Here is a 19,862-nt window from a genome sequence, read left to right on the forward strand (position 1 = left end):
CATGCACACAGATCTACAATGTTGAAAATGTACAATCAGCTTAATGTAAGCAAAAGGCTTTCCGCTGCTTCAGTTGAGGGACTGTCAAAAATGGTTGGTTTGAAGCCAGATTCAGAACAGAAAAAGTGTCGTCCAGTTAATTGAACGACCGCGGCGGGACTCGAACCTGCAATCGTCTGATAACTGAAAAACCTCGCAATCGAAGTCAGACGCCTTATCCATTAGGCCACGCGGCCACTGATGCGGCTGTACCTCTTTTTATGGGGAGAATTGTGAGCAGATTCAATTAAAATTCTCGCAAAAAGAAGCGGATTGAGGAAAAGATAAACATATTTTAACTGAATGAACAGGACTTCTGCGAGCTGGGTTTGCACCAGCGCAGGGAATCGCAATGCAACTTGAAACATAACATCGGCGGCTCGTTGATCTAGGGGTGTGATTCTCGCTTAGGGAATTTCTGTGGCTTAAAATGCGAGAGGTCCCGGGTTCAAATCCTGGACGAGCCCAGTCACATTTAGTTAAACTCAACACCTCAGTCATGAAAGCTGAAATCGCTCTACTTTAAAAAAAACGGAATGATCCGGGACTCTGAGCTCTGGCATTTTAAACAGACACAGAATGATCCGGGACTGAAAGCACTCCCGGTTTAAACAAACCCAGAGTGATTAACAACTGACCACGAGCCATTCCATTAAAGACAGGCCTGATTTTCAATGCTTAAGAAAGCGATGGCAACATAAATCGGACTGTTTCTATAATAGGCGGCCGATTACAATGCCCGCTCTTCTGTTGGACGACAAATTGAAGGTTTACTCCATTATTATTTTTCCATTTGTCTCCCTCATTTCTCTCCAGCCAAATGACCTGAGTGTAGGTGTCAGCCGTGGCTCAGCTGCAGCCAAGTCAAGCAGCACTCCAGAGATTTGAGCACATAATCCAGGCTGACACTCCAGTGCAGTACTGATGTAGTGCTGCACTGTTGGTGCCCCCGTCTTGCTGGTAAGACGTTAAACCGGGCCCTCCGATCCCATGAGAGTATGCCGAAAAGAACGAGGATTTCTCGCCCATTATTTAGCTCTCATCCAAAGACACTAAAACAGAAAATCTCTTCATTAAGGTTGATCAATATTTCTGAGATTACATTGCCTCCTGAAGGAGAAATTTATGTTTCTGCTCCCTAAACATTTGCCTCTGGTCCCGCTACTCTTTCATTCGGAGACAATCTCAGCAGAAGAAAGGAGCAGTTCGACAATCTCCGAATCACGATCACTGCTCCACATTCATTCAAGATGTTGAAGAATTGCAGTGGTCTCTTTTAATTTTAACAAGATATGAGTAATGCATGGGGCACAGACCAGGAGCACCAGGGCGATTCTGACGAAATTGCATTTGAAAGTTTATTTTAGGCAAGTTTCAGTTAAAAGCTCGGAAAGGGTACCAGTATCAAACGTAATAACGACGAGGATGGGATCCGCATTCTCGATGAACAGTCCATCGCCTCAACCTCTCGGCCACCTCGTCTCAACCATGCACTGCTCTCAGCCATTCCATTTCCTGGTTTTTGCATCTAAGCAGAAATACCCTGAAAGAAAGTCCACTTCCCCGCTTATCCTGCCCATGCACACAGATCTACAATGTTGAAAATGTACAATCAGCTTAATGTAAGCAAAAGGCCTTCCGCTGCTTCAGTTGAGCGACTGTCAAAAATGGTTGGTTGAAGCCAGATTCAGAACAGAAAAAGTGTCGCCAGTTAATTGAACGGCCGCGGCAGGACGCGAACCTGCAATCGTCTGATAACTGAAAAACCTCGCAACCGAAGTCAGACGCCTTATTCATTAGGCCACGCGGCCACTGATGCAGCTGTACCTCTTTTTATGGGGAGAATTGTGAGCAGATTCAATTAAAATGCTCGCAAAAAGAAGCGGATTGTGGAAAAGATAAACATATTTTAACTGAATGAACAGGACTTCTGCGAGCTGGGTTTGCACCAGCGCAGGGAATCGCAATGCAACTTGAAACATAACATCGGCGGCTCGTTGGTCTAGGGGTATGATTCTCGCTTAGAGAATTTCTGTGGCTTAAAATGCGAGAAGTCCCGTGTTCAAATCCCGGACGAGGCCAGTCACATTTAGTTAAACTCAACACCTCAGTCATAAAAGCTGAAATCGCTCTACTTTAAAAAAAACGGAATGATCCGGGACTGTGAGCTCTGCCATTTTAAACAGACACAGAATGATCCGGGACTGTGAGCACTCCCAGTTTAAACAGACCCAGAGTGATAAACAACTGATCACGAGCCATTCCATTAAAGACAGGCCTGATTTTCAATGCTTAAGAAAGCGATGGCAACATAAATCGGACTGTTTCTATAATAGGCGGCCGATTACAATGCCCGCTCTTCTGTTGGACGACAAATTGAAGGTTTACTCCATTATAATGTTTCCATTTATCTCCGTCATTTCTCTCCAGCCAAATGACCTGAGTGTAGGTGTCAGCCGTGGCTCAGCTGCAGCCAAGTCAAGCAGCACTCCAGAGATTTGAGCACATAATCCAGGCTGACACTCCAGTGCAGTACTGAGGTAGTGCTGCACTGTTGGTGCCCCCGTCTTGCTGGTAAGACGTTAAACCGGGCCCTCCGATCCCATGAGAGTATGCCGAAAAGAACGAGGATTTCTCGCCCATTATTTAGCTCTCATCCAAAGACACTAAAACAGAAAATCTCTTCATTAAGGTTGATCAATATTTTTGAAATTACATTGCCTCCTAAAGGAGAAATGTATGTTTCTGCTCCCTAAACATTTGCCTCTGGTCCCGCTACTCTTTCATTCGGTGACAATCTCAGCAGAAGAAAGGAGGAGTTCGACAATCTCCGAATCACGATCACTGCTCCACATTCACTCAAGATGTTGAAGAATTGCAGTGGTCTCTTTTAATTTTAACAAAATATGAGTAATGCATGGGGCACAGACCAGGAGCACCAGGGCGATTCTGACGAAATTGCATTTGAAAGTATATTTTAGGCAAGCTTCAGTTAAAAGCTCGGAAAGGGTACCAGTATCAAACGTAATAACGACGAGGATGGGATCCGCATTCTCGATGAACAGTCCATCGCCTCAACCTCTCGGCCACCTCGCCTCAACCATGCACTGCTCTCAGCCATTCCATTGCCTGGTTTTTGCAACTAAGCAGAAATACCCTGAAAGAAAGTCCACTTCACCGCTTATCCTGCCCATGCACACAGATCTACAATGTTGAAAATGTACAATCAGCTTAATGTAAGCAAAAGGCCTTCCGCTGCTTCAGTTGAGGGACTGTCAAAAATGGTTGGTTGAAGCCAGATTCAGAACAGAAAAAGTGTCGCACAGTTAATTGAACGGCCGCGGCAGGACTCGAACCTGCAATTGTCTGATAACTGAAAAACCTCGCAACCGAAGCCAGACGCCTTATCCATTAGGCCACGCGGCCACTGATGCGGCTGTACATCTTTTTATGGGGAGAATTGTGAGCAGATTCAATTAAAATGCTCGCAAAAAGAAGCGGATTGAGGAAAAGATAAACATATTTTAACTGAATGAACAGGACTTCTGCGAGCTGGGTTTGCACCAGCTCAGGGAATCGCAATGCAACTTGAAACATAACATCGGCGGCTCCTTGGTCTAGGGGTGTGATTCTCGCTTAGGGAATTTCTGTGGTTTAAAATGCGAGAGGTCCCGGGTTCAAATCCCGGACGAGCCCAGTCACATTTAGTTAAACTCAACACCTCAGTCATGAAAGCTGAAATCGCTCTACTTTAAAAAAAACGGAATGATCCGGGACTGTGAGCTCTGCCATTTTAAACAGACACAGAATGATCCGGGACTGTAAGCACTCCCGGTTTAAACAGACCCAGAGTGATTAACAACTGACCACGAGCCATTCCATTAAAGACAGGCCTGATTTTCAATGCTTAAGAAAGCGATGGCAACATAAATCGGACTGTTTCTATAATAGGCGGCCGATTACGATGCCCGCTCTTCTGTTGGACGACAAATTGAAGGTTTACTCCATTATAATTTTTCCATTTATCTCCGTCATTTCTCTCCAGCCAAATGACCTGAGTGTAGGTGTCAGCCGTGGCTCAGCTGCAGCCAAGTCAAGCAACACTCCAGAGATTTGAGCACATAATCCAGGCTGACACTCCAGTGCAGTACTGAGGTAGTGCTGCACTGTTGGTGCCCCCGTCTTGCTGGTAAGACGTTAAACCGGGCGCTCCGATCCCATGAGAGTATGCCGAAAAGAACGAGCATTTCTAGCCCATTATTTAGCTCTCATCCAAAGACACTAAAACAGATAATCTCTTCATTAAGGTTGATCAATATTTTTGAAATTACATTGCCTCCTGAAGGAGAAATTTAGGTTTCTGCTCCCTAAACATTTGCCTCTGGTCCCGCTATTCTTTCATTCGGTGACAATCTCAGCAGAAGAAAGGAGGAGTTCGACAATCTCCGAATCACGATCACTGCTCCACATTCATTCAAGATGTTGAAGAATTGCAGTGGTCTCTTTTAATTTTAACAAGATATGAGTAATGCATGGGGCACAGACCAGGAGCACCAGGGCGATTCTGACGAAATTGCATTTGAAAGTTTATTTTAGGCAAGTTTCAGTTAAAAGCTCGGAAAGGGTACCAGTATCAAACGTAATAACGACGAGGATGGGATCCGCATTCTCGATGAACAGTCCATCGCCTCAACCTCTCGGCCACCTCGCCTCAACCATGCACTGCTCTCAGCCATTCCATTTCCTGGTTTTTGCATCTAAGCAGAAATACCCTGAAAGAAAGTCCACTTCACCGCTTATCCTGCCCATGCACACAGATCTACAATGTTGAAAATGTACAATCAGCTTAATGTAAGCAAAAGGCCTTCCGCTGCTTCAGTTGAGGGACTGTCAAAAAAGATTGGTTTGAAGCCAGATTCAGACAGAAAAAGTGTCGCCCAGTTAATTGAACGACCGCGGCAGGACTCGAACCTGCAATCGTCTGATAACTGAAAAACCTCGCAACCGAAGTCAGACGCCTTATCCATTAGGCCACGCGGCCACTGATGCGTCTGCACCTCTTTTTATGGGGAGAATTGTGAGCAGATTCAATTAAAATGCTAGCAAAAAGAAGCGGATTGAGGAAAAGATAAACATATTTTAACTGAATGAACAGGACTTCTGCGAGCTGGGTTTGCACCAGCTCAGGGAATCGCAATGCAACTTGAAACATAACATCGGCGGCTCGTTGGTCTCGGGGTATGATTCTCGCTTAGGGAATTTCTGTGGATTAAAATGCGAGAGGTCCAGGGTTCAAGTCCCGGATTCAAATCCCGGACGAGCCCAGTCACATTTAGTTAAACTCAACACCTCAGTCATGAAAGCTGAAATCGCTCTACTTTAAAAAAAACGGAATGATCCGGGACTGTGAGCTCTGGCATTTTAAACAGACACAGAATGATAAACAACTGATCAGGAGCCATTCCATTAAAGTCAGGCCTGATTTTCAATGCTTAAGAAAGCGATGGCAACATAAATCGGACTGTTTCTATAATAGGCGGCCGATTACAATGCCCGCTCTTCTGTTGGACGACAAATTGAAGGTTTACTCCATTATAATTTTTCATTTATCTCCGTCATTTCTCTCCAGCCAAATGACCTGAGTGTAGGTGTCAGCCGTGGCTCAGCTGCAGCCAAGTCAAGCAGCACTCCAGAGATTTGAGCACATAATCCAGGCTGACACTCCAGTGCAGTACTGATGTAGTGCTGCACTGTTGGTGCCCCCTTCTTGCTGGTAAGACGTTAAACCGGGCCCTCCGATCCCATGAGAGTATGCCGAAAAGAACGAGGATTTCTCGCCCATTATTTAGCTCTCATCCAAAGACACTAAAACAGAAAATCTCTTCATTAAGATTGATCAATATTTCTGAAATTACATTGCCTCCTGAAGGAGAAATTTATGTTTCTGCTCCCTAAACATTTGCCTCTGGTCCCGCTACTCTTTCATTCGGAGACAATCTCAGCAGAAGAAAGGAGCAGTTCGACAATCTCCGAATCACGATCACTGCTCCACATTCATTCAAGATGTTGAAGAATTGCAGTGGTCTCTTTTAATTTTAACAAGATATGAGTAATGCATGGGGCACAGACCAGGAGCACCAGGGCGATTCTGACGAAATTGCATTTGAAAGTTTATTTTAGGCAAGTTTCAGTTAAAAGCTCGGAAAGGGTACCAGTATCAAACGTAATAACGACGAGGATGGGATCCGCATTCTCGATGAACAGTCCATCGCCTCAACCTGTCGGCCACCTCGTCTCAACCATGCACTGCTCTCAGCCATTCCATTTCCTGGTTTTTGCATCTTAGCAGAAATACCCTGAAAGAAAATCCACTTCACCGCTTATCCTGCCCATGCACACAGATCTACAATGTTGAAAATGTACAATCAGCTTAATGTAAGCAAAAGGCCTTCCGCTGCTTCAGTTGAGCGACTGTCAAAAATGGTTGGTTTGAAGCCAGATTCAGAACAGAAAAAGTGTCGCCTAGTTAATTGAACGACCGCGGCAGGACTCGAACCTGCAATCGTCTGATAACTGAAAAACCTCGCAACCGAAGTCAGACGCTCTTATCCATTAGGCCACGCGGCCACTGATGTGGCTGTACCTCTTTTTATGGGGAGAATTGTGAGCAGATTCAATTAAAATGCTCGCAAAAAGAAGCGGATTGAGGAAAAGATAAAGATATTTTAACTGAATGAACAGGACTTCTGCGAGCTGGGTTTGCACCAGCGCAGGGAATCGCAATGCAACTTGCAACATAACATCGGCGGCTCGTTGGTCTCGGGGTATGATTCTCGCTTAGGGAATTTCTGTGGCTTAAAATGCGAGAAGTCCCGGGTTCAAATCCCGGACGAGGCCAGTCACATTTAGTTAAACTCAACACCTCAGTCATGAAAGCTGAAATCGCTCTACTTTAAAAAAAACGGAATGATCCGGGACTGTGAGCTCTGCCATTTTAAACAGACACAGAATGATCCGGGACTGAAAGCACTCCCGGTTTAAACAGACCGAGAGTGATTAACAACTGACCACGAGCCATTCCATTAAAGACAGGCCTGATTTTCAATGCTTAAGAAAGCGATGGCAACATAAATCGGACTGTTTCTATAATAGGCGGCCGATTACAATGCCCGCTCTTCTGTTGGACTACAAATTGAAGGTTTACTCCATTATAATGTTTCCATTTATCTCCGTCATTTCTCTCCAGCCAAATGACCTGAGTGTAGGTGTCAGCCGTGGCTCAGCTGCAGCCAAGTCAAGCAGCACTCCAGAGATTTGAGCACATAATCCAGGCTGACACTCCAGTGCAGTACTGATGTAGTGCTGCACTGTTGGTGCCCCCGTCTTGCTGGTAAGACGTTAAACCGGGCCCTCCGATCCCATGAGAGTATGCCGAAAAGAACGAGGATTTCTCGCCCATTATTTAGCTCTCATCCAAAGACACTAAAACAGAAAATCTCTTCATTAAGGTTGATCAATATTTTTGAAATTACATTGCCTCCTGAAGGAGAAATTTATGTTTCTGCTCCCTAAACATTTGCCTCTGGTCCCGCTACTCTTTCATTCGGTGACAATCTCAGCAGAAGAAAGGAGGAGTTCGACAATCTCCGAATCACGATCACTGCTCCACATTCATTCAAGATGTTGAAGAATTGCAGTGGTCTCTTTTAATTTTAACAAGATATGAGTAATGCATGGGGCACAGACCAGGAGCACCAGGGCGATTCTGACGAAATTGCATTTAAAAGTTTATTTTAGGCAAGTTTCAGTTAAAAGCTCGGAAAGGGTGCCAGTATCAAACGTAATAACGACGAGGATGGGATCCGCATTCTCGATGAACAGTCCATCGCCTCAACCTCTCGGCCACCTCGTCTCAACCATGCACTGCTCCCAGCCATTCCATTTCCTGGTTTTTGCATCTAAGCAGAAATACCCTGAAAGAAAGTCCACTTCACCGCTTATCCTGCCCATGCACACAGATCTACAATGTTGAAAATGTACAATCAGCTTAATGTAAGCTAAAGGCCTTCCGCTGCTTCAGTTGAGGGACTGTCAAAAATGGTTGGTTTGAAGCCAGATTCAGAACAGAAAAAGTGTCGCCAATTTAATTGAACGACCGCGGCAGGACTCGAACCTGCAATCGTCTGATAACTGAAAAACCTCGCAACCGAAGCCAGACGCCTTATCCATTAGGCCACGCATGCGGCTGTACCTCTTTTTATGGGGAGAATTGTGAGCAGATTCAATTAAAATGCTCGCAAAAAGAAGCGGATTGAGGAAAAGATAAACATATTTTAACTGAATGAACAGGACTTCTGCGAGCTGGGTTTGCACCAGCTCAGGGAATCGCAATGCAACTTGAAGCATAACATCGGCGGCTCGTTGGTCTAGGGGTATGATTCTCGCTGAGGGAATTTCTGTGGCTTCAAATGCGAGAGGTTCCGGGTTCAAATCGCGGACGAGGCCAGTCACATTTAGTTAAACTCAACACCTCAGTCATGAAAGCTGAAATCGCTCTACTTTAAAAAAAACGGAATGATCCGGGACTCTGAGCTCTGCCATTTTAAACAGACACAGAATGATCCGGGACTGAAAGCACTCCCGGTTTAAACAGACCCAGAGTGATTAACAACTGACCACGAGCCATTCCATTAAAGACAGGCCTGATTTTCAATGCTTAAGAAAGCGATGTCAACATAAATCGGACTGTTTCTATAATAGGCGGCCGATTACAATGCCCGCTCTTCTGTTGGACGACAAATTGAAGGTTTACTCCATTATTATTTTTCCATTTATCTCCGTCATTTCTCTCCAGCCAAGGTGTCAGCCGTGGCTCAGCTGCAGCCATGTCAAGCAGCACTCCAGAGATTTGAGCACATAATCCAGGCTGACACTCCAGTGCAGTACTGAGGTAGTGCTGCACTGTTGGTGCCCCCGTCTTGCTGGTAAGACGTTAAACCGGGCCCTCCGATCCCATGAGAGTATGCCGAAAAGAACGAGGATTTCTCGCCCATTATTTAGCTCTCATCCAAAGACACTACAACAGAAAATCTCTTCATTAAGGTTGATCAATATTTTTTAAATTACATTGCCTCCTGAAGGAGAAATTTATGTTTCTGCTCCCTAAACATTTGCCTCTGGTCCCGCTACTCTTTCATTCGGTGACAATCTCAGCAGAAGAAAGGAGGAGTTCGACAATCTGCGAATCACGATCACTGCTCCACATTCATTCAAGATGTTGAAGAATTGCAGTGGTCTCTTTTAATTTTAACAAGATATGAGTAATGCATGGGGCACAGACCAGGAGCACCAGGGCGATTCTGACGAAATTGCATTTGAAAGTTTATTTTAGGCAAGTTTCAGTTAAAAGCTCGGAAAGGGTGCCAGTATCAAACGTAATAACGACGAGGATGGGATCCGCATTCTCGATGAACAGTCCATCGCCTCAACCTCTCGGCCACCTCGTCTCAACCATGCACTGCTCCCAGCCATTTTATTTCCTGGTTTTTGCATCTAAGCAGAAATACCCTGAAAGAAAGTCCACTTCACCGCTTATCCTGCCCATGCACACAGATCTACAATGTTGAAAATGTACAATCAGCTTAATGTAAGCAAAAGGCCTTCCGCTGCTTCAGTTGAGGGACTGTCAAAAATGGTTGGTTTGAAGCCAGATTCAGAACAGAAAAAGTGTCGCCAATTTAATTGAACGACCGCGGCAGGACTCGAACCTGCAATCGTCTGATAACTGAAAAACCTCGCAACCGAAGCCAGACGCCTTATCCATTAGGCCACGCGGCCACTGATGCGGCTGTATCTCTTTTTATGGGGAGAATTGTGAGCAGATTCAATTAAAATGCTCGCAAAAAGAAGCGGATTGAGGAAAAGATAAACATATTTTAACTGAATGAACAGGACTTCTGCGAGCTGGATTTGCACCAGCGCAGGGAATCGCAATGCAACTTGCCACATAACATCGGCGGCTCGTTGGTCCAGGGGTATGATTCTCGCTTCGGGAATTTCTATGGCTTAAAATGCGAGAGGTCCCGGGTTCAAATCCCGGACGAGCCCAGTCACATTTAGTTAAACTCAACACCTCAGACATGAAAGCTGAAATCGCTCTACTTTAAAAAAAACGGAATGATCCGGGACTGTGAGCTCTGCCATTTTAAACAGACAAAGAATGATCCGGGACTGTAAGCACTCCCGGTTTAAACAGACCCAGAGTGATGAACAACTGACCACGAGCCATTCCATTAAAGACAGGCCTGATTTTCAATGCTTAAGAAAGCGATGGCAACATAAATCGGACTGTTTCTATAATAGGCGGCCGATTACAATGCCCGCTCTTCTGTTGGACGACAAATTGAAGGTTTACTCCATTATAATTTTTCCATTTATCTCCGTCATTTCTCTCCAGCCAAATGACCTGAGTGTAGGAGTCAGCCGTGGCTCAGCTGCAGCCAAGTCAAGCAGCACTCCAGAAATTTGAGCACATAATCCAGGCTGACACTCCAGTGCAGTACTGAGGTAGTGCTGCACTGTTGGTGCCCCCGTCTTGCTGGTAAGACGTTAAACCGGGCCCTCCGATCCCATGAGAGCATGCCGAAAAGAACGAGGATTTCTCGCCCATTATTTAGCTCTCATCCAAAGACACTAAAACAGAAAATCTCTTCATTAAGGTTGATCAATATTTTTGAAATTACATTGCCTCCTGAAGGAGAAATTTATGTTTCTGCTCCCTAAACATTTGCCTCTGGTCCCGCTAATCTTTCATTCGGTGACAATCTCAGCAGAAGAAAGGAGGAGTTCGACAATCTCCGAATCACGATCACTGCTCCACATTCATTCAAGATGTTGAAGAATTGCAGTGGTCTCTTTTAATTTTAACAAGATATGAGTAATGCATGGGGCACAGACCAGGAGCACCAGGGCGATTCTGACGAAATTGCATTTGAAAGTTTATTTTAGGCAAGTTTCAGTTAAAAGCTCGGAAAGGGTACCAGTATCAAACGTAATAACGACGAGGATGGGATCTGCATTCTCGATGAACAGTCCATCGCCTCAACCTCTCGGCCACCTCGTCTCAACCATGCACTGCTCTCAGCCATTCCATTTCCTGGTTTTTGCATCTAAGCAGAAATACCCTGAAAGAAAATCCACTTCACCGCTTATCTTGCCCATGCACACAGATCTACAATGTTGAAAATGTACAATCAGCTTAATGTAAGCAAAAGGCCTTCCGCTGCTTCAGTTGAGGGACTGTCAAAAATGGTTGGTTTGAAGCCAGATTCAGAACAGAAAAAGCGTCGCCGAGTTAATTGAACGACCGCGGCAGGACTCGAACCTGCAATCGTCTGATAACTGAAAAACCTCGCAACCGAACTCAGACGCCTTATCCATTAGGCCACGCGGCCACTGATGCGGCTGTACCTCTTTTTATGGGGAGAATTGTGAGCAGATTCAATTAAAATGCTCGCAAAAAGAAGCGGATTGAGGAAAAGATAAACATATTTTAACTGAATGAACCGGACTTCTGCGAGCTGGGTTTGCACCAGCGCAGGGAATCGCAATGCAACTTGAAACGTAACATCGGCGGCTCGTTGGTTTAGGGGTATGATTCTCGCTTAGGGAATTTCTGTGGCTTAAAATGCGAGAGGTCCCGGGTTCAAATCCCGGACGAGGCCAGTCACATTTAGTTAAACTCAACACCTGAGTCATGAAAGCTGAAATCGCTCTACTTTAAAAAAAACGGAATGATCCGGGACTCTGAGCTCTGCCATTTTAAACAGACACAGAATGATCCGGGACTGAAAGCACTCCCGGTTTAAACAGACCCAGAGTGATTAACAACTGACCACGAGCCATTCCATTAAAAACAGGCCTGATTTTCAATGCTTAAGAAAGCGATGGCAACATAAATCGGACTGTTTCTATAATAGGCGGCCGATTACAATGCCCGCTCTTCTGTTGGACGACAAATTGAAGGTTTACTCCATTATTATTTTTCCATTTATCTCCGTCATTTCTCTCCAGCCAAATGACCTGAGTGTAGGTGTCAGCCGTGGCTCAGCTGCAGCCATGTCAAGCAGCACTCCAGAGATTTGAGCACATAATCCAGGCTGACACTCCAGTGCAGTACTGAGTTAGTGCTGCACTGTTGGTGCCCCCGTCTTGCTGGTAAGACGTTAAACCGGGCCCTCCGATCCCATGAGAGTATGCCGAAAAGAACGAGGATTTCTCGCCCATTATTTAGCTCTCATCCAAAGACACTACAACAGAAAATCTCTTCATTAAGGTTGATCAATATTTTTGAAATTACATTGCCTCCTGAAGGAGAAATTTATGTTTCTGCTCCCTAAACATTTGCCTCTGGTCCCGCTACTCTTTCATTCGGTGACAATCTCAGCAGAAGAAAGGAGGAGTTCGACAATCTCCGAATCACGATCACTGCTCCACATTCATTCAAGATGTTGAAGAATTGCAGTGGTCTCTTTTAATTTTAACAAGATATGAGTAATGCATGGGGCACAGACCAGGAGCACCAGGGCGATTCTGACGAAATTGCATTTGAAAGTTTATTTTAGGCCAGTTTCAGTTAAAAGCTCGGGAGGGGTACCAGTATCAAACGTAATAACGACGAGGATGGGATCCGCCTTCTCGATGAACAGTCCATCGCCTCAACCTCTCGGCCACCTCGTCTCAACCATGCACTGCTCTCAGCCATTCCATTTCCTGGTTTTTGCATCTAAGCAGAAATACCCTGAAAGAAAGTCCACTTCACCGCTTATCCTGCCCATGCACACAGATCTACAATGTTGAAAATGTACAATCAGCTTAATGTAAGCAAAAGGCCTTCCGCTGCTTCAGTTGAGGGACTGTCAAAAATGGTTGGTTTGAAGCCAGATTCAGACAGAAAATGTGTCGCCCAGTTAATTGAACGACCGCGGCAGGGCTCAAACCTGCAATCGTCTGATAACTGAAAAACCTCGCAACCGAAGTCAGACGCCTTATCCATTCGGCCACGCGGCCACTGATGCGGCTGTACCTCTTTTTATGGGGAGAATTGTGAGCAGATTCAATTAAAATGCTCGCAAAAGGAAGCGGATTGAGGAAAACCTAAACATATTTTAACTGAATGAACAGGACTTCTGCGAGCTGGGTTTGCACCAGCTCAGGGAATCGCAATGCAACTTGAAACATAACATCGGCGGCTCGTTGGTCTCGGGGTATGATTCTCGCTTAGGGAATTTCTGTGGCTTAAAATGCGAGAGATCCCGGGTTCAAATCCCGGACGAGCCCAGTCACATTTAGTTAAACTCAACACCTCAGTCATGAAAGCTGAAATCGCTCTACTTTAAAAAAAACGGAATTATCCGGGACTGTGAGCTCTGCCATTTTAAACAGACACAGAATGATCCGGGACTGTGAGCACTCCCGGTTTGAACAGACCCAGAGTGATCAACAACTGACCACGAGCCATTCCATTAAAGACAGGCCTGATTTTCAATGCTTAAGAAAGCGATGGCAACATAAATCGGACTGTTTCTATAATAGGCGGCCGATTACAATGCCCGCTCTTCTGTTGGACGACAAATTGAAGGTTTACTCCATTATAATTTTTCCATTTATCTCCGTCATTTCTCTCCAGCCAAATGACCTGAGTGTAGGTGTCAGCCGTGGCTCAGCTGCAGCCAAGTCAAGCAGCACTCCAGAGATTTGAGCACATAATCCAGGCTGACACTCCAGTGCAGTACTGAGGTAGTGCTGCACTGTTGGTGCCCCCGTCTTGCTGGTAAGACGTTAAACCGGGCCCTCCGATCCCATGAGAGTATGCCGAAAAGAACGAGCATTTCTCGCCCATTATTTAGCTCTCATCCAAAGACACTAAAACAGAAAATCTCTTCATTAAGGTTGATCAATATTTTTGAAACTACATTGCCTCCTGAAGGAGAAATTTATGTTTCTGCTCCCTAAACATTTGCCTCTGGTCCCGCTACACTTTCATTCGGTGACAATCTCAGCAGAAGAAAGGAGGAGTTCGACAATCTCCGAATCACGATCACTGCTCCACATTCATTCAAGATGTTGAAGAATTGCAGTGGTCTCTTTTAATTTTAACAAGATATGAGTAATGCATGGGGCACAGACCAGGAGCACCAGGGCGATTCTGACGAAATTGCATTTGAAAGTTTATTTCAGGCAAGTTTCAGTTAAAAGCTCGGAAAGGGTACCAGTATCAAACGTAATAACGACGGGGATGGGATCCGCATTCTCGATGAACAGTCCATCGCCTCAACCTCTCGGCCACCTCGTCTCAACCATGCACTGCTCTCAGCCATTCCATTTCCTGGTTTTTGCATCTAAGCAGAAATACCCTGAAAGAAAGTTCACTTCACCGCTTATCCTGCCCATGCACACAGATCTACAATGTTGAAAATGTACAATCAGCTTAATGTAAGCAAAAGGCCTTCCGCTGCTTCAGTTGAGGGACTGTCAAAAATGGTTGGTTTGAAGCCAGATTCAGACAGAAAAAGTGTCGCCCAGTTAATTGAATTGGGCGCGGCAGGACTCGAACCTGCAATCGTCTGATAACTGAAAAACCTCGACAACCGAAGTCAGACGCCTTATCCATTAGGCCACGCGGCCACTGATGCGGCTGGACCTCTTTTTATGGGGAGAATTGTGAGCAGATTCAATTAAAATGCTCGCAAAAAGAAGCGGATTGAGGAAAAGATAAACATATTTTAACTGAATGAACAGGACTTCTGCGAGCTGGGTTTGCACCAGCTCAGGGAATCGCAATGCAACTTGAAACATAACATCGGCGGCTCGTTGATCTAGGGGTATGATTCTCGTCTTCGGGAATTTCTGTGGCTTAAAATGCGAGAGGTCCCGGGTTCAAATCCCGGACGAGGCCCGTCACATTTAGTTAAACTCAACACCTCAGTCATGAAAGCTGAAATCGCTCTACTTTAAAAAAAACGGAATGATCCGGGACTGTGAGCTCTGCCATTTTAAACAGACACAGAATGATCCGGGACTGTGAGCACTCCCGGTTTAAACAGACCCAGAGTGATTAACAACTGACCACGAGCCATTCCATTAAAGACAGGCCTGATTTTCAATGCTTAAGAAAGCGATGGCAACATAAATCGGACTGTTTCTATAATAGGCGGCCGATTACAATGCCCGCTCTTCTGTTGGACGACAAATTGAAGGTTTACTCCATTATAATTTTTCCATTTATCTCCGTCATTTCTCTCCAGCCAAATGACCTGAGTGTAGGTGTCAGCCGTGGCTCAGCTGCAGCCAAGTCAAGCAGCACTCCAGAGATTTGAGCACATAATCCAGGCTGACACTCCAGTGCAGTACTGAGGTAGAGCTGCACTGTTGGTGCCCCCGTCTTGCTGGTAAGACGTTAAACCGGGCCCTCCGATCCCATGAGAGTATGCCGAAAAGAACGAGGATTTCTCGCCCATTATTTAGCTCTCATCCAAAGACACTACAACAGAAAATCTCTTCATTAAGGTTGATCAATATTTTTGAAATTACATTGCCTCCTGAAGGAGAAATTTATGTTTCTGCTCCCTAAACATTTGCCTCTGGTCCCGCTACTCTTTCATTCGGTGACAATCTCAGCAGAAGAAAGGAGGAGTTCGACAATCTCCGAATCACGATCACTGCTCCACATTCATTCAAGATGTTGAAGAATTGCAGTGGTCTCTTTTAATTTTAACAAGATATGAGTAATGCATGGGGCACAGACCAGGAGCACCAGGGCGATTCTGACGAAATTGCATTTGAAAGTTTATTTTAGGCAAGTTTCAGTTAAAAGCTCGGAAAGCGTACCAGTATCAAACGTAATAACGACGAGGATGGGATCCGCCTTCTCGATGAACAGTCCATCGCCTCAACCTCTCGGCCACCTCGTCTCAACCATGCACTGCTCTCAGCCATTCCATTTCCTGGTTTTTGCATCTAAGCAGAAATACCCTGAAAGAAAGTCCACTTCACCGCTTATCCTGCCCATGCACACAGATCTACAATGTTGAAAATGTACAATCAGCTTAATGTAAGCAAAAGGCCTTCCGCTGCTTCAGTTGAGGGACTGTCAAAAATGGTTGGTTTGAAGCCAGATTCAGACAGAAAATGTGTCGCCCAGTTAATTGAACGACCGCGGCAGGGCTCAAACCTGCAATCGTCTGATAACTGAAAAACCTCGCAACCGAAGTCAGACGCCTTATCCATTCGGCCACGCGGCCACTGATGCGGCTGTACCTCTTTTTATGGGGAGAATTGTGAGCAGATTCAATTAAAATGCTCGCAAAAGGAAGCGGATTGAGGAAAACCTAAACATATTTTAACTGAATGAACAGGACTTCTGCGAGCTGGGTTTGCACCAGCTCAGGGAATCGCAATGCAACTTGAAACATAACATCGGCGGCTCGTTGGTCTCGGGGTATGATTCTCGCTTAGGGAATTTCTGTGGCTTAAAATGCGAGAGATCCCGGGTTCAAATCCCGGACGAGCCCAGTCACATTTAGTTAAACTCAACACCTCAGTCATGAAAGCTGAAATCGCTCTACTTTAAAAAAAACGGAATGATCCGGGACTGTGAGCTCTGCCATTTTAAACAGACACAGAATGATCCGGGACTGTGAGCACTCCCGGTTTGAACAGACCCAGAGTGATCAACAACTGACCACGAGCCATTCCATTAAAGACAGGCCTGATTTTCAATGCTTAAGAAAGCGATGGCAACATAAATCGGACTGTTTCTATAATAGGCGGCCGATTACAATGCCCGCTCTTCTGTTGGACGACAAATTGAAGGTTTACTCCATTATAATTTTCCCATTTACCTCCGTCATTTCTCTCCAGCCAAATGACCTGAGTGTAGGTGTCAGCCGTGGCTCAGCTGCAGCCAAGTCAAGCAGCACTCCAGAGATTTGAGCACATAATCCAGGCTGACACTCCAGTGCAGTACTGAGGTAGTGCTGCACTGTTGGTGCCCCCGTCTTGCTGGTAAGACGTTAAACCGGGCCCTCCGATCCCATGAGAGTATGCCGAAAAGAACGAGCATTTCTCGCCCATTATTTAGCTCTCATCCAAAGACACTAAAACAGAAAATCTCTTCATTAAGGTTGATCAATATTTTTCAAATTACATTGCCTCCTGAAGGAGAAATTTATGTTTCTGCTCCCTAAACATTTGCCTCTGGTCCCGCTACACTTTCATTCGGTGACAATCTCAGCAGAAGAAAGGAGGAGTTCGACAATCTCCGAATCACGATCACTGCTCCACATTCATTCAAGATGTTGAAGAATTGCAGTGGTCTCTTTTAATTTTAACAAGATATGAGTAATGCATGGGGCACAGACCAGGAGCACCAGGGCGATTCTGACGAAATTGCATTTGAAAGTTTATTTCAGGCAAGTTTCAGTTAAAAGCTCGGAAAGGGTACCAGTATCAAACGTAATAACGACGGGGATGGGATCCGCATTCTCGATGAACAGTCCATCGCCTCAACCTCTCGGCCACCTCGTCTCAACCATGCACTGCTCTCAGCCATTCCATTTCCTGGTTTTTGCATCTAAGCAGAAATACCCTGAAAGAAAGTTCACTTCACCGCTTATCCTGCCCATGCACACAGATCTACAATGTTGAAAATGTACAATCAGCTTAATGTAAGCAAAAGGCCTTCCGCTGCTTCAGTTGAGGGACTGTCAAAAATGGTTGGTTTGAAGCCAGATTCAGACAGAAAAAGTGTCGCCCAGTTAATTGAATTGGGCGCGGCAGGACTCGAACCTGCAATCGTCTGATAACTGAAAAACCTCGACAACCGAAGTCAGACGCCTTATCCATTAGGCCACGCGGCCACTGATGCGGCTGGACCTCTTTTTATGGGGAGAATTGTGAGCAGATTCAATTAAAATGCTCGCAAAAAGAAGCGGATTGAGGAAAAGATAAACATATTTTAACTGAATGAACAGGACTTCTGCGAGCTGGGTTTGCACCAGCTCAGGGAATCGCAATGCAACTTGAAACATAACATCGGCGGCTCGTTGATCTAGGGGTATGATTCTCGTCTTCGGGAATTTCTGTGGCTTAAAATGCGAGAGGTCCCGGGTTCAAATCCCGGACGAGCCCAGTCACATTTAGTTAAACTCAACACCTCAGTCATGAAAGCTGAAATCGCTCTACTTTAAAAAAAACGGAATGATCCGGGACAGTGAGCTCTGCCATTTTAAACAGACACAGAATGATCCGGGACTGTAAGCACTCCCGGTTTAAACAGACCCAGAGTGATTAACAACTGACCACGAGCCATTCCATTAAAGACAGGCCTGATTTTCAATGCTTAAGAAAGCGATGGCAACATAAATCGGACTGTTTCTATAATAGGCGGCCGATTACAATGCCCGCTCTTCTGTTGGACGACAAATTGAAGGTTTACTCCATTATAATTTTTCCATTTATCTCCGTCATTTCTCTCCAGCCAAATGACCTGAGTGTCGGTGTCAGCCGTGGCTCAGCTGCAGCCAAGTCAAGCAGCACTCCAGAGATTTGAGCACATAATCCAGGCTGACACTCCAGTGCAGTACTGAGGTAGTGCTGCACTGTTGGTGCCCCCGTCTTGCTGGTAAGACGTTAAACCGGGCCCTCCGATCCCATGAGAGTATGCCGAAAAGAACGAGGATAGCTCTCATCCAAAGACACTAAAACAGAATATCTCTTCATTAAGGTTGATCAATATTTTTGAAATTACATTGCCTCCTGAAGGAGAAATTTATGTTTCTGCTCCCTAAACATTTGCCTCTGGTCCCGCTACTCTTTCATTCGGTGACAATCTCAGCAGAAGAAAGGAGCAGTTCGACAATCTCCGAATCACGATCACTGCTCCACATTCATTCAAGATGCTGAAGAATTGCAGTGGTCTCTTTTAATTTTAACAAGATATGAGTAATGCATGGGGCACAGGCCAGGAGCACCAGGGCGATTCTGACGAAATTGCATTTGAAAGTTTATTTTCGGCAAGTTTCAGTTAAAAGCTCGGAAAGGGTACCAGTATCAAACGTAATAACGACGAGGATGGGATCCGCATTCTCGATGAACAGTCCATCGCCTCAACCTCTCGGCCACCTCGTCTCAACCATGCACTGCTCTCAGCCATTCCATTTCCTGGATTTTGCATCTAAGCAGAAATACCCTGAAAGAAAGTCCACTTCACCGCTTATCCTGCCCATGCACACAGATCTACAATGTTGAAAATGTCCAATCAGCTTAATGTAAGCAAAAGGCCTTCCGCTGCTTCAGTTGAGGGACTGTCAAAAATGGTTGGTTTGAATCCAGATTCAGAACAGAAAAAGTGTCGCCCAGTTAATTGAACGACCGCGGCAGGACTCGAACCTGCAATCGTCTGATAACTGAAAAGCTGTGGTGGTGCTCCCTGTGTCAGCGTAGATACCGTCTCGGTCTCAGTAAGCTTATCGGTCTGAATCGAAGTTGTCTGTGAATACTTAGGTACTGCTTTGATCTTTAAAGGCAGAACAATCTGTCTGTTGGGGCTGAGATTTGGTCAGAAGGTCACAGCGTCTCCGTCCACACCTGTGCTTTGTAAAGCAGTTTTTTAGGTTTTAATTTACAGATGGGTGAATTGATAACCAGTGGCGGTAGGAGCCTCAGCGCCCCCGGGTGAGACAGGGTTGAATCTGCCCGGGCCCGGTCCTGAATGTGCAAATGTGGCAGAAATCACAATGGGCGGGGGAGGAGATGGGTGGGGC

The 19,862-nt window shown here is 45.4% G+C and overlaps 3 non-coding genes across 3 annotated transcripts; 2 read left to right on the forward strand and 1 right to left on the reverse strand.

Moving 5' to 3' along the window:
• Positions 1-4,989: 4,989 nt before the first annotated feature.
• On the reverse strand, positions 4,990-5,080 carry trnar-ucg (transfer RNA arginine (anticodon UCG)). The gene is given in 2 exon segments: positions 4,990-5,025; positions 5,044-5,080. It is a non-coding gene; the product is annotated as a tRNA-Arg (tRNA).
• Positions 5,081-10,056: 4,976 nt separating this feature from the next.
• Positions 10,057-10,146, forward strand: trnap-cgg (transfer RNA proline (anticodon CGG)). The gene is given in 2 exon segments: positions 10,057-10,092; positions 10,111-10,146. It is a non-coding gene; the product is annotated as a tRNA-Pro (tRNA).
• A 1,526-nt stretch (positions 10,147-11,672) lies between these two features.
• trnap-agg (transfer RNA proline (anticodon AGG)) lies at positions 11,673-11,763 on the forward strand. The gene is given in 2 exon segments: positions 11,673-11,708; positions 11,727-11,763. It is a non-coding gene; the product is annotated as a tRNA-Pro (tRNA).
• Positions 11,764-19,862: the final 8,099 nt, after the last annotated feature.

The sequence above is a fragment of the Somniosus microcephalus genome, unplaced genomic scaffold (genome assembly GCF_052327205.1).
Source record: "Somniosus microcephalus isolate GS21.2 unplaced genomic scaffold, FLI_Smic_1.0 unresolved_chr1, whole genome shotgun sequence".
In the NCBI taxonomy this organism is placed as follows: domain Eukaryota; kingdom Metazoa; phylum Chordata; class Chondrichthyes; order Squaliformes; family Somniosidae; genus Somniosus; species Somniosus microcephalus.